The sequence below is a fragment of the Protopterus annectens genome, chromosome 3.part0 (assembly GCF_019279795.1).
Source record: "Protopterus annectens isolate FY-2018-M chromosome 3.part0, PAN1.0, whole genome shotgun sequence".
NCBI lineage: Eukaryota > Metazoa > Chordata > Ceratodontiformes > Protopteridae > Protopterus > Protopterus annectens.
Window position 1 is genome coordinate 864,402,226 of NC_056731.1, and position 14,166 is coordinate 864,416,391.

Genomic DNA, 14,166 nt, shown 5'->3' on the forward strand with positions numbered 1-14,166 from the left:
TTGTTCTACTGTCAGCCCAAATTAAAATTTTGAGTTTATGCTTTCAGATGTGAACCATTGTTATACACTGTTAAGTGGAGCACAAATGCAGATGCTAAAAAAGTTGAAATGAAATAAAATCAAGCAACAATAAAATCTAAGTAAAGGTATATCTAGCAATGAACACAGCACTTATGAAATTAACATGACACATGGATCCTTTTTCACAGTGTTTGCCACATAATAAGTTGCATTTATGTTACACAACATAAGGCTTTCAGGTAATGACAGTACTTGACAAAGGGGCCACACAGGAGATTACATAAGTCTCATTTTTGATACACCATATACAAGTAATAATGATATATTTTAAAACAAATGTATTACTGTCAAGATTACTATTTAGGAGATATAGATAATTATTCAAGAATATATTATAAATATTTCCACATTCATCATATTTATGATTTTATTTTCACACTCTTTAAGAAATGTAATTTTTTACATCATTCATATCAAAATTTGGTGTTCCTACTAATAGTAGTTCAGTTTTCAACAAGAAAAAAAATGGTTCTATTGTGAACAGTATCTTGACTTTATCAAAAGCTGGAATCAAACCCTACATTATTGCTGCTGTCACACCTATGCTATTGTATTAACATGTTGAGTCATAGAGAAATGTACATAGTGACTCTGTTTGACAGTCACTGCAAAGCATTTTAGCAATATACATATGAAAGCATTATTTCAATAAAATATGATTAGGGTTATATTTAACAGCAATTCACATGGAGTAAAGGTAATATATTTAGCATTCATTAGGCAGAGTCGGGTTGCTTAGTTCTGTGACACTGCTTATTCTGAGCCCATCACTAAATGTGCCATTAGTTTAAATGTAAACCAGTGTTACCTCTGATGTTTCTCCAAATACACTGCATTAACACCTTGAGCCACAGAGACAGGTAATTGACAGATACATTTTCTTCACTCAGCACTATCAGGAATATTGATGGAAGTGCAAATGTCTTTTTTGCACTGCTAATGGCTGTCAAAATTAAATTTCTGACTTTTTACCTTAGGAAGTAAACTGTTATTCACTGATAATTAGTGTTGACAGTCCCCAATGTGCAGCCACAAATGACGGAGCCAAAAAAAGGATTTTTAACACTCTTTGTGATGTTTTCTCAACTTTGTTGTATTATGCCATGTAAATACATGCATTAAACATCATACGTTCACACAAAAAGTACCCTTTCTAGACTTGAACCTTGAAACCATGACATTAACCAGTGACATTTGAGATGATTTACACGATTTATCAGATATACATGCATATTATAAAGAAAAGAAAATAGACTACATATACTCAAGCTGTGACATTAAGATAAGCATTTTATCACAGTTTTCCTTTGTAATTTCTCGTACATGTCCAGATGAATGGGATATTTATACCAGTTAAGCTAATAATTCCTGTTACAATAGTAACAAATGTTTGCAATGCATGAGTATTTTTATCCTTTTCTTTCTTTAGAGAGCAGTATTCTATTTGAATGTGTTTCTACAATGAATTCAATTTAAACTGCAGTTAGAAAATATTTGTTTGTATATTTATGTGTTGAGTATTTGATATGAAGTACCAACACATTTTTATCCACAGGCACCGTTAGGTCATAAGCATTTATTCATAAAACTGTTATAAATGTTATCTCATTAGTCAATGTAAGACCAGAATTTTTCTTAGGTCTATTTTCATTCACATACACTCAGTAAGTGTTCATAAAAGTGGCAGTAGTGTAACCACTTAATTATTACTGCATTATTTCTAACCATTCATACATCCAAGCCCTTAGAAAGCCACACTTCTCAGTACTCATTCTTGTAATGCTGGGGCATGTACACAGCATTGTGTAGGTCCTCATGCCATTTTTACCTACCCAGCACTTTAAGAAGATTGAGTGTTTCATGAAAGCTAATGAGTTGACACCAGATTTATAACTTCACAGTGCCCACATGAGTTAATCTCCACTATATATGCATAGCTTGGTGTTGAGGCACTCATATTATAGTAGGGAAGACTGCAAGGGTTCACCACCTTGTAATACTGCTATTTCACTACTGCAATTGCATTACTTTTTTGGACTTTCATATAAATCCTGTCAAGGTCTGTGATATTTCATTATAAATAAAATTATTTCAATAGTTGTGATTAACTATAGTTCAGAAAAACATTGCATGATGTCTGCAGCTTGTCCATTGGTGTTGCTATAGAAGGTGTATCAGTTGTTGCTTGAAGTATCTCAGGTAATGTTATATGCCTTATAGCAACATTTCACTGAGAATGTGAGCACATGAGAACAAATTCTTATAGGACTAGTAGCAATGTCAAGGTGACATTTTAGGGCATCATCTGTGTTAAGTCTGTTATATATGCCTGACATCAATAAAGGTTAGTCTAAATAATAAAATTATCAATTTCCTAGGTTTTGATTAATTGTTAATGCTGCTATCTATTGAGGAGTTACACAATGTTTTCATCCTTAGCAGTTTTGTCATTGTAGTTTATTAATTTTTTTTGGGGGGGTCACTTTCTACTTATACATTACATGTGTGTATTCCTAAAGAGTAGTAAGTTAATTTCTGTTAATGATGCCTGCATGCATTCATATTTGTTTATTGTCAGTCACTTTGCTTCCTTTGCTGAAACATATATTTATTTTTTGTTTTTTTCATCCTATACAGGGATATGGCTCCAAAGAAATCTGTCCCACTAATCCGGCATTCTCAAATGCTGAGAATTGTGCAAGCAGTCCATCAACATGGATCTCACACATTAGAGAAAGTCTTAGCTTACTGTATCTGGTAACAGGTGATTGATGATGTCAGTGCTGTGGGGGGCCATGACTGTGAGTGCAAACACATCAGACATCAGACCAGTGACATGATCACCAAGGCAAAGAGCCACTACTATAACAAAATAATGCAGGGCTACTGACAGTGGTCCTGCCACTGAACAACCACTCACTGAGAGAGAGAGAGAGAGAGAGAGAGAGACAGGGAGAGAAAGATAGAGAGGGAGATAGTGAGATAGAGAAAGACAGAATGAGGGGAGAGAGGGGAAGTGGAAAGACAAAATGGATAAATATAGGTAGTGTATAAGATCTTCAATAATATGCAGATGTATTTGACATTTCTGTTTATTGTGTCACCTTCATTATAATGCTTATCATCCCTATTTCTATTTCCATTTTATCTGCCTATGCACATCTGGTACTGAGATTCCATGACCACTTGCAAATGGTATAGGTATACCTTTTTATGTTATTAATGTATGGGATTTCTCTTGATAGCTAACTTAATTCATTTTTAATTACACTTGTATTTATTGTTGCTTAACTCAGGATAACATATAAGTCTGATTATTTCTTAATGTATTTCTCTACTTGAGTTTTATTCATTCATTCACAGGTGAGCCTACCACCAGCACTGTGGAAATGCTACCACCCGATGTCACAGTATCAGTCACATATGTTGATGATGACAGTGAAAAAGAGCCACACTCTAGGGTTTTGGGGGGGGGTCAGTCTGACTTTGAGGTTGCAGCTCACACATCCTTTGCCCAGAGTTTGGAAACAGTCAGAATGCCTATGCATACCCATGACATTGAGCATCTCAAATAGGACAAGTTGAGGGTAAGTCTGTTGATCAGGGTAGTGTGGTTACTCCAGTTGCAGAGCTGTCTGAGTCTCCCCATTGCCATCATGAGGGTGAATTGCCATACAAAGAGGATGGAAGAGGTACTCTAAGGAGACCTGCTTTCCACCCTCCACCTAATGTTGCTGCATCAGTGGGTGCCAAGCAACTTATGGGTAGGGCCGCCACAGTTGCAAAGGCATGTTTCACCAGGGACTTCAAAGAGATAGTCAGAATAGTGCATATTGTGCATTTTGACATGTGGAACTGCTTTAACTGTGTGGGTGATTCCATGGCCCTGATGAATGATACACTGGATCATGCAGTGACTGTATCTGCTGGGTAAGAGCCAGCATCCATGTGACTGTTGAACTGCTACATCATTAGGTGTTAGCTAACTTGGCCATGCCAGATCCCACTCCTGTAGTGGCATTAGTTATACTGCTCCATCAGCAACTGATGTGTCCACATCCAGACATGTTGAGGTGTACACATCCAGATATGTTAGGCCATATGTTCATGGTCATTGATGTAATCATGTTGTGAGCTCATCCAGCAGACATCACTTTCATTCAGGTAGCACCCCAACTTCTAACCAAGGTGATGGAACTAGCTTTGCAACTCCAGGCGGAAGTAGTTCTCAGGGGCAGTGACCAGTGAATTCAATCCTCTGCCATACATGACTCACACCAGTCCTGGATGCCAGGGTGTAGTGCTAGCACAAGTGCTTTACGTTTATGCATACCCACACACAGTAAATCAACTCGGCCATACCACCTTACACACACACACACACACACACACACACACACACACACACACACACACACACACACACACACATAAACATTACTACTGAATGATTAAAATCAATTGCTACTGACCCTGACAATGAATATTTACTTGTAAACTGATTTCTCACTCATATACACTGACTTCTTTGGTGTTAGGCTTGATCTCTTGAGCATGTGCATCATCTTTCCTTGTTCAGTTGGGTTGTGTGGGTTTCTCATGGGTATCATGAGTCAAGGTCCCAGTGCATAACAGGGCCAGTAGCAATTAATTTTAATCATTCAACACACACTTCACCCAAATCATACTATAACTAGCTAAACAACACAACCTCCTTCCCCTCCAACCCACACCTTCAACTAGTAATCTCCCCACTGTCTTCTCTTTTTCTCCTGTACTTACCTCCAACATAAAAAAACTCTTAACTAAACTTAAACCCACCAAATTAGCAGCAGACAACCTCCCAAGTCTACAAATCGCAGCTGATTCTCTGGCCTACCCAGTATCCATCTTGAATAACCAATCTCTGTCAGAAAGTTACATTCCCACACTGTGGAAAGTATCACATATAATTCCCCTCCACAAAGGCGGACCCTCCACAGAACTAACCAATTACCGCCCCATAGCTATTCTCTCTCCACTCTCCAAAATACTAGAGAGATGCATACACTCTCAGGTCTCAGACTACCTCCTTACTAACAACCTCCTTTCCAGTACTCAGCATATTTTCCGACCAAACCATAGCACCACCACTGCCTTACTCTCCTTTACTAACACTATCCTTCAGCATAAAAACAATGGCTATCTCTCCTCTGCTACTTTCCTAGACCTATCTAAAGCATTTGACATGGTCCCACACAAACAACTTATCTCTGTCCTCAATAACCTATCCTTCTCTCAATCAGTCACCAACTAGTTTCAGAATTACCTGTCTGACCGCCAACAATCCATTGTATGGCAGAATGACATATCCCCCCAACTACCTGTCTCCATAGGGGTTCCCCAAGGATCCATCCTTGGACCCCTACTCTTCTCTGTTTACACCAATAATCTAGCCTCTGCCACCAAACATGGCACACTCATACAATACACAGATGACTCAACCATAATCTGCTCAGCCCAGTCCCTACCCAAACTGCAAAAAGTCACACAGGAAGCCTTTTCCTCTGTTGAAACTTGGTTATCCGATGCCCAATTAATACTCAACCCAAACAAAACTAAACTACTCATCTTCCAACCCACCAAACATACTCAAAACAACTTTCGCTTTAACATCACAGCAAAAGACAACACCACTATATACCCAACTGAACACACCAAATTGCTAGGAGTGGAAATAGACAATAAACTAAAATTTGGCATTTATATATCCATGACCATAAAAAAAGTCCACAAAAAACTAGGAGCGTTATACAGAAATAAGCAACTTCTCACCAAAGCAGCAAAGATTTCACTAGCAAATTTCCACCTTATCTCCACCCTACTTTATGCCTCTCCAATATATACCAACCTAAGGGAATGTGATCTAAACAAGCTAGAGACCTGCTACAACAAAATCGCCAAATTCGTCACAGGGGCATCCTACCGTAGTCACCACTGTCTCTCACTTGCTGAACTGGGCTGGCTTGAACTCCCTCACCTCCTTCAGTGGTGTCAACTCTCACTCGCCCACAAACTAGTAAACCATCCACTAAATGTCCCATCCCTCCAGAATCTACTCCAACCCTATCGCACCACCGGACCACTAAGATCCAGCAACAAAAATCACTTGAAGATCACTAAAGCTAATAACTCTGCTGGTGAAGCACTATTCTCTTGCACCAAAGCCAAATTATGGAACTCCCTTCCACCCACAATTACTTCCACATCATCATGCACCCACTTCAAAACTTTACTACAAGCACACCTAAAAACATGCTGGCTATGCCCTTGCCAGTCCCACTCTAAGATCACCCACCCCATCCAACCACTACCTTTCTTTCCACTCCACTAACTACCTTGGTTATAGCAAGCTCAGATGCTCATAAGCCTAGTACTTATTATACAGCAGGAACTTCTTATTGTAACATTTGTTAATGTCTGTTATGTACTTCACAGATAAAGATTCTAGTTGTCTACTGATGTACTATGTTCTTCATCTGTAAATATGTTGTAAGTAATTGCTATGTTAAATTTTAATCGCAATGTAATCCAATGTAACTACTGTCTGTTTATTTTAAGTGTGGAGCTTTTCTCCCCGGGCCTCCGCTGAAAATGGACCTACGTCCAGTCGGACACTCCCGGTCAAGAAATGTAAATAAATAAATAAATAAATACATACATACATAAATCTTCCACTGGATGCTTTTGTGAAATGTCACTCCTAGCAAATCTTACTTATAGGTCACAGGTGTGCCTGTGAGGCTTTCACACTGAGTTATTATTTTGAACATGGAGTTTAACTTGGAAATGTTTTAGTTTTCCAGTCTCTTGCTCAAATGCTTTAATTGGGCATTATAGACCACCTGACAGTTAATAACTGATATCCCTTCCTGTTTATATACCTCTTTCCCTGTTCACCAGGTAGAGCTTTTATTTTACAGTATATGCAGTCTATGACCGAGAACTTCTGAGAAGCATGTTATGGCTTAGAAATGTTGCATGGTTGTAACTCTCTCCTCAGAGGTACATGGAAACCAGATATGATCCCCTACATGTTGTATCATTTCATTTAAAAATGTATATAATATTCTTGAGACTGAGGCTTGTGACACCCCTAATATAGCCTCTGTTGGTCTTTGAAAAGTGCCTGTCACTAATATATGTAATGCTACACATACCTTGGCTTCCACTGGGATGAGTTTTTCACAACTTCCCTGAGGCCTTAGGTGAAGCAGGCAGAGGTGGCAAATTTCCTCTAAAGTATCCCTGTCCAGTATTGCTCTACAATTTCTGTATCATGAAGTCCATGATAAGTTAAATATGGTCTGAACACTCTTCTCCTTCTAGGATGATGTCTGGTAGCAGCATTAACTCCTCATATTAAAACCTGTTGCACATACTGGTTAATGACAGCAGCAGCGACCCCTCATATTTTTTTCTTAGGTGGCTGTATTCCAAAGAGTTTGGAATTAAGATCAAAAGGGAGCACCATGCATACACACATGCCTTATACATTCCTAAGTAGGTCTGATGTGTTGAATTGCTAAATTAGCATGCATTTCACCTACTTATGCCTTCATTAGCATATTCTGTCATTTACCTTTGTTTTGCAGCTGTGAGTGGCATATACAGCTGTTCAATGAATACCAAACAGCTTAGCACTATGCAACAGGCACATGCACTTAGTGCAAAGTGTAGGCATTCATGAATCAAACTCATAGTGCATTTTTGTACCAGTACAATTTTTAATTTTAACTTCTTTTCTGGGTTCTCATTTCTTTGTATCTCATAATTTACAGTTTTCTCCTTGCCAGAGAAAGATATTTTGATTTTAAAGAGGGTGACTTGGTGACTGTCCTGTGATGGAATAATATAAATATATGTAATATATATATTTATATATATATATATATATATATATATATATATATATATAAATACATATATGGATATAGATACACACACACACACACACACACGCACATGCACACGCACACACACACACACACACACACACACACACACACACACACACACACACACACACTTCTTCCATGTAATTCTGTTCACACTGCTGTTCTTAATGCTTCCTCATGATTAGACCACATCAACTGTGGGTAAATCTTCAATATTCCACACCCATGCCATTGGTTTTTGCTATATTAAACAATACAGAACGTCTTCTTTGAATGTTAGATTGTGAAGTCATGCAGCAGTGTAACATTCCCACAATATACTCATCTACATCTATTAACCACCTTTTCTGTCTGTGTTGTTACAATTCTCAGATGTGTCTCATTGGTTAGTTTTCAAACCTTTATTTAGAGTGATGCTGGCATGATTAATCATGCCTCTTTTAATGTGTGTTTTTCACCAGGTGATACTGTTAAATCATGTTGAGAGTTTGCATACCAGTTTAAAATGAGGGATCAGGTGTGTCATCTGGAACTTTACCTTTTTGAAACATGTTTTTTGTCTCTAACAGAGTTTCTTCTCATGTTAAAACCTTTGGCGGGACATTACCTGCACTGAAATTGATGTATCCGTGTGCTACTTTCTCCCTTGATATAATCTTGACTACTATTACTGTTCACAATATTGCTGCAAATGAAATCTAATGGAATTTCCTTTTTAAAATGAATTTTAAAAGAATAAGGCTGCAGTCTGAGGCTTCATCTTTCTCTTTCTGGTGGAGGACTAAATTATTCCAGATTATTTCTACTAGATTATGGTCAGTTAGACATATAGATCTGTATAATACAGATATAAATAAAAAGAAAGTGAATAGCAGTCTAAATGATTGTAAGAGTGTCTTCTGTTTGAGAATATTTAATTAGCTTTTGTTAATGGTCTGCTTTGATTTGCTATCAAGCTCTACCTTCCCAGACATGCTATATATATATATATATATATATATATATATATATATATATATATATATATATACATATATAAAATAAACTGCGGCTAATTTCCTTCCCACATTTCTTTATGGCACTCCCACCCTTACTAACCTTCAGGCATAAGAAAAATCAAAACTTGAACAATTTTATAACAAAGTTGCTAAATTTGCACCAATACTCCTTTCAGAACCTACCACTGTATAGCACTAAAAAGCCTAAACTGGTTAGAACTACCCCAGCAACTAACATATACACAGCTTCTTAACACCTATAACATTTTCCAGAATCCATCTGCTTATCCAGCAGTAAATAACATTATACACAACTATGTTCCTAGTCAGTCATTATAATCCAATGACCACAAACTCCTATCTGTCAACAAACCTATCAAATCTTCTGGACATTGTCTGTACTCATACCATGTTGCTAAGGCCATCAGGTCAATACCCTCCCTCCCATCCTTCAAAACTATTTTGAAAGTCTTCCTAGCCAAAACCAAGATAAGCTGTGTGAACAAATACCTATTCATACCTTACATCTCCTCACTTTCCTTTCCTCACTCACTTCTTTACTTCTATCAGTTTCTCTCCCCTAGCTTTCGCTCTAAATATGCCATAAGCCTGCTTTTCTCTCACTTCATATTGCAGTTGCTGTTTGTATCACACTAACTTGTCTTTAACTTCTCTATAAACTGGTTAAAATTTCTCTAACTCTTAAATCATTGTCATATAACATGTATCTATTCTTCACCAATGTTTTCATATTTTGTTTAATTATTTAAACTGTATTTTTGTATTATTTTAAAGACTGTAAAATTATTGTTCTTAAAGTATTTTGCAATACTTTGGAGCTTTGCTCCCTGCCTCTCTCCTGAAAATGGGCTCCTGTCCAGTCAGACTTTCCCAGTAATCAAATGTCAATATATATATATATATATATATATATATATATATATATATATATATATATATATATATATATATATATATATATATATATATATTTTATATATATATATATATATATATATATATAGAGAGAGAGAGAGAGAGAGCGAGAGAGAGATCAGACCATGTGAACCTTCTTGGTGCCACCATGAAGTTGACATATTTAAATCTGCAGAGAGTAGGGTCTTGTCCCTCAGCATAAAGCTATGTATTTGTGCACATCATATTGTTTTTATGGTGGGATTTTGTTTTATTTTTGGTATTTGTAGCACTGATATTCTTGTTGTTTGGCAAATTAGTTGTGTGATAGGGCAGCAGAATGAAGTATTACCATTTTGGAATATCCCCGATTGGATAGTATGACTTTTTTAGCGAATAGGGAGACAGCATTCAGATAGGCTGTACCTATCTCTATTGCCTGCACTTCATTATACACAGTTACTACTTATAAGAAACATTTATGATGAAAAATCGATTGGGTATTTGTTTGTTTTTTTATTTTAGTCATTAGAGTGTTATTGTTATTCATCTTTAAAGCTTTAAATCTGTCAAAGACATCGTTCATCATTACATGAAAACAATTCATTGCGGTTTGTGAAGTGTCTTAGATAGGCAGTTAGAAAATAATGAGACAATATGTCTCTAGAACATCAGTGACAGTTTTAAAGCATCTTGCCATTATCTCGTTTCTGTTACATGTGTATTGCATAGCTTCATCATCTAATTTAGCAATTTAATTTGGTATTCTGATTGCGCTGTATGCAGGGAATATTTCCTGCTTTACTGAATCATTTTTATTTGTTAAATTTTGCAGGCAGTCCTTGGATAGGCTGTATTATAATTTAATGTGATGCTTAGTTTTTGATGAATTTGGATTGGATGAATATAGTTAATTTTGATGAATACAAGCAACACTTTCAGACTGGCTGTAGCAACATATAAAGGGATGCTTTTTATTAATGGCCTGATGAAGCGGTCAGTTTGATCATGAAATCCCTAACCTTTTAACAAACAATTTGTTTGGATTATTCAGCTGTGTGTCAGTTCATCCTGCTCTTGTTTTTCTTAGTTTTAACTTTTTTGGAGTATTTACCATTCATCCTTGGCACTGGTTTATTTTATAAATATTTTGGTTGTTGAAAATGATTTCAGGCTGTGCCTTGGCTATATTACCTTTATCAAGGCGTTTACATAATTTTCAAATTCTTCAACTAATTGAGCTATGACTTAGAGAGGTATTTTTATTCTTCTGCTGGCAGACTTCATTATGTCTTTATGATTCTTTTTGAGGTTTTATATGAAATTCCGTTGCCTTTGTGGAATTTTGGTTGTGTTTTCTGCAAGAGAAATATTGCCTTCATTTAGAAAGCAAACTGATTTGCCAGGATACCGGCCTCTAGAATTTCTACATATTGAACTGTCATATATTTTTATCTGAATATCATGTTGTTTTGGAGTTGTAAACACATTTCTGTGGATTTTATTTATTTATTTATTTACATTTGTTTACTGGGAAAGTCTGACTGGGCCAGAAGCCCATTTTCAGCGGAGGCCTGGGAAGAAAAACTCCACAGAAATACAAGCAATATACAATAATTAGACAGTACAACAATATACATACAGTAAGATGCAGAATACATATCTTCTAGTTAGTCTATACAAAGTAGTAGTCAATACAGTGTTCTAGTAGATACAGGTTCAAAAAGAAAAACACAAGCATTTCAGTGAAGATCACTGCGAGAAAAAATAAAGTTAGTAGTGTGTACATATTAAATAATAGTTATGACCAAATGACATTTCCTTTATATATATATATATATATATATATATATATATATATATATTTTTTTTTTTGAGTAGTAATAAACATTGAGGAGAGGGAAAAATGAGATAAGGACTGGACAGTGTGTTGCGAGTTATATATATTTTGTCAGTCAGGTTTGACACAGGAGCAATGCCATTTCTTGGATAGATGTTCAAATAGTAGTTGTTTAAAACTGGTAGATTCAGGTGTGTTTTGGAGGGTGTGGGGTAGAGAGTTCCATAATTTGGCTATATGATTTGAAAATAGGGCTTCACCATTGAGTGTTGTTAGCTTTGTTTACTGTGAGAAAGTTTCTGTCTGCAGATCTTAGACTTCGTAGGCATGAGTAGGGAACAATAAGTTCCTTGAGGGATGGGCAACTGTCAGGATGGAAGATGATATTGTGTGTGAGTTTAAGTTGGTAGAGATGAAGAAGGTTAGGTAGCTCGAGCCAATTTAATTTATGTAGAGCAATACAATGGTGGGTTTGGTGGGGAAGGTTGGCTGCAAAATGGGCTATTTTGTTGTATCAAGTTTCCAATTTGGTTGTCTGATTTTTCTAAGTTGGTAAAGAGGGGAAGCATATAGGAATGCAGAGAGGAGGAAGGTTCTGTATATGGCTAGTCTGGTATTGTCAGTGAGAAATGGTTGCTTCTGTACAGTGAGCCAAATTTGATGTGAACTTTCTTAATTGTGGTGGCTCTGTGTTGGTTAAATCTGAGTTTGTTGTCAATTGTCACTGCAAGGAGTTTTGTATGCTCAACTGGTTGGATGACTGTGTTGTTTGCTGAGAGAATAGTGAAAGGAGGGGTGGTCAGTGATTGTTTGCTACTGGTAAATAGCATTAACTGTCTTTTGGGGGTTGAGGATTAGTTGTGATTTACTTAGATATGTTTTTATATTGTGTACTATGTCTTGGATATGGAGTTAATTTCAAGATTTTGTCCGGCTTCAGTTTTTTGTTGCATTTTTGATAGCTCAGATATTCTGCCATGCTGAAATAGTTCACCAAAAGAAACACCAGGATCATTCAGAATGTGTATTAATAGTTTAGCTGATATTCAATTTTTGCAAGCTATGCATTAACTGCACTCTCTGTAGCAACAGAAGTATAGTTTCTTGTCATCATTCTAAGTCTTGCATAATGCATGTCAAGAATATGGGGATTTTTCTTTCATTAATTTCCAAAAATATGTAAGTCTAGCAATTCTTTTTCCTAGGTTCAAAATATTTCTTCATTTTAGTTTTTGTATCTTGGTACCTACCTATTTTACTTGCCAATGTATGATTTATGTCATGTACATTGACTATTCTTAAATGCAATACCATGCTTTTACTATTGAGTTTCCTGCAGTATTTAAAGCTGTTATATTTTTTCAGATCTCTGAGTCCACTTGTTTCATACTGACTCAATAAGCATTGATCTGTACCTACATTTAAAGAATGTAGTGATAATTATTGCATTGTCATATTGTGTTTTAACTTTACTAATTTATAGCTATTGGAGGAAGCTTTTTATTTTGTGCCTCAGATCTCTATGACTTCAGCTTTTTGTGCTTTTCCTAACAGCTTTGTTTATGATAGTCTGCTGTCAATTCATGTTGCTAGCTGTGCTTTTTAGAGAAAAAAAATCTGAATTGGAACTTCCGGTATGGTGCCAAACAGAAAACAAGCTCTAGCTTCAACTCCTGAACCAACAACCCAGTTATTCTAAATTTGCTGGTTTTAAACAGATGTTAATACCACAGTTCATTAAAACACAATATTAAGGTACCCGTATGCCTATTTAAAGGAAAAAATCATCCAGATAATGAGAAAAACAGGGGAAAGAGACCTTGCAATGTGTGTCTCTTGCCAAGACTAGAGCTTCAGCTCAATCATAATGACATAAGTAAAAAGATGAAATGGATTGCACACCTCAAGAAGTGAAAATCAAAAAAAAATTATGTTGGAGTTATAAAAATCAGTAGAAGAAAATGCCAAAACCAACAATAAAATGTTAGCATAAATACAATCAACATAATATTTCAAGCTACTGTTATACAGTCTGATAGACAGCAAGGCTAAACATGCAAAAAAAGTCTAGACAAGAGGAATCAATGGAAATTTTGAACTGGAGGACAGGTCTTATACAGAAAATCTTAATTTCTCTACTACACCTGGGAAGGCTGAAGGGAGAACTGCCTTTTATGATAGAAATATTTTAAATGTGGATAGGCAGAGTTCAGCTAGACTTGCAAATTGTAACAGCTCATGGTATTTTCATGCCAGTCAATGTGTAATCTAGGAAGCAGCCAAATCAGCAGTCATGAAATACCTATCTTTCCAGTGAATGGAATTAATGCTAATTTGTGGCATAAAAAGGAAAATACTAAAGTTTGTGGAAAACTGAATATATGTGGACAATGAT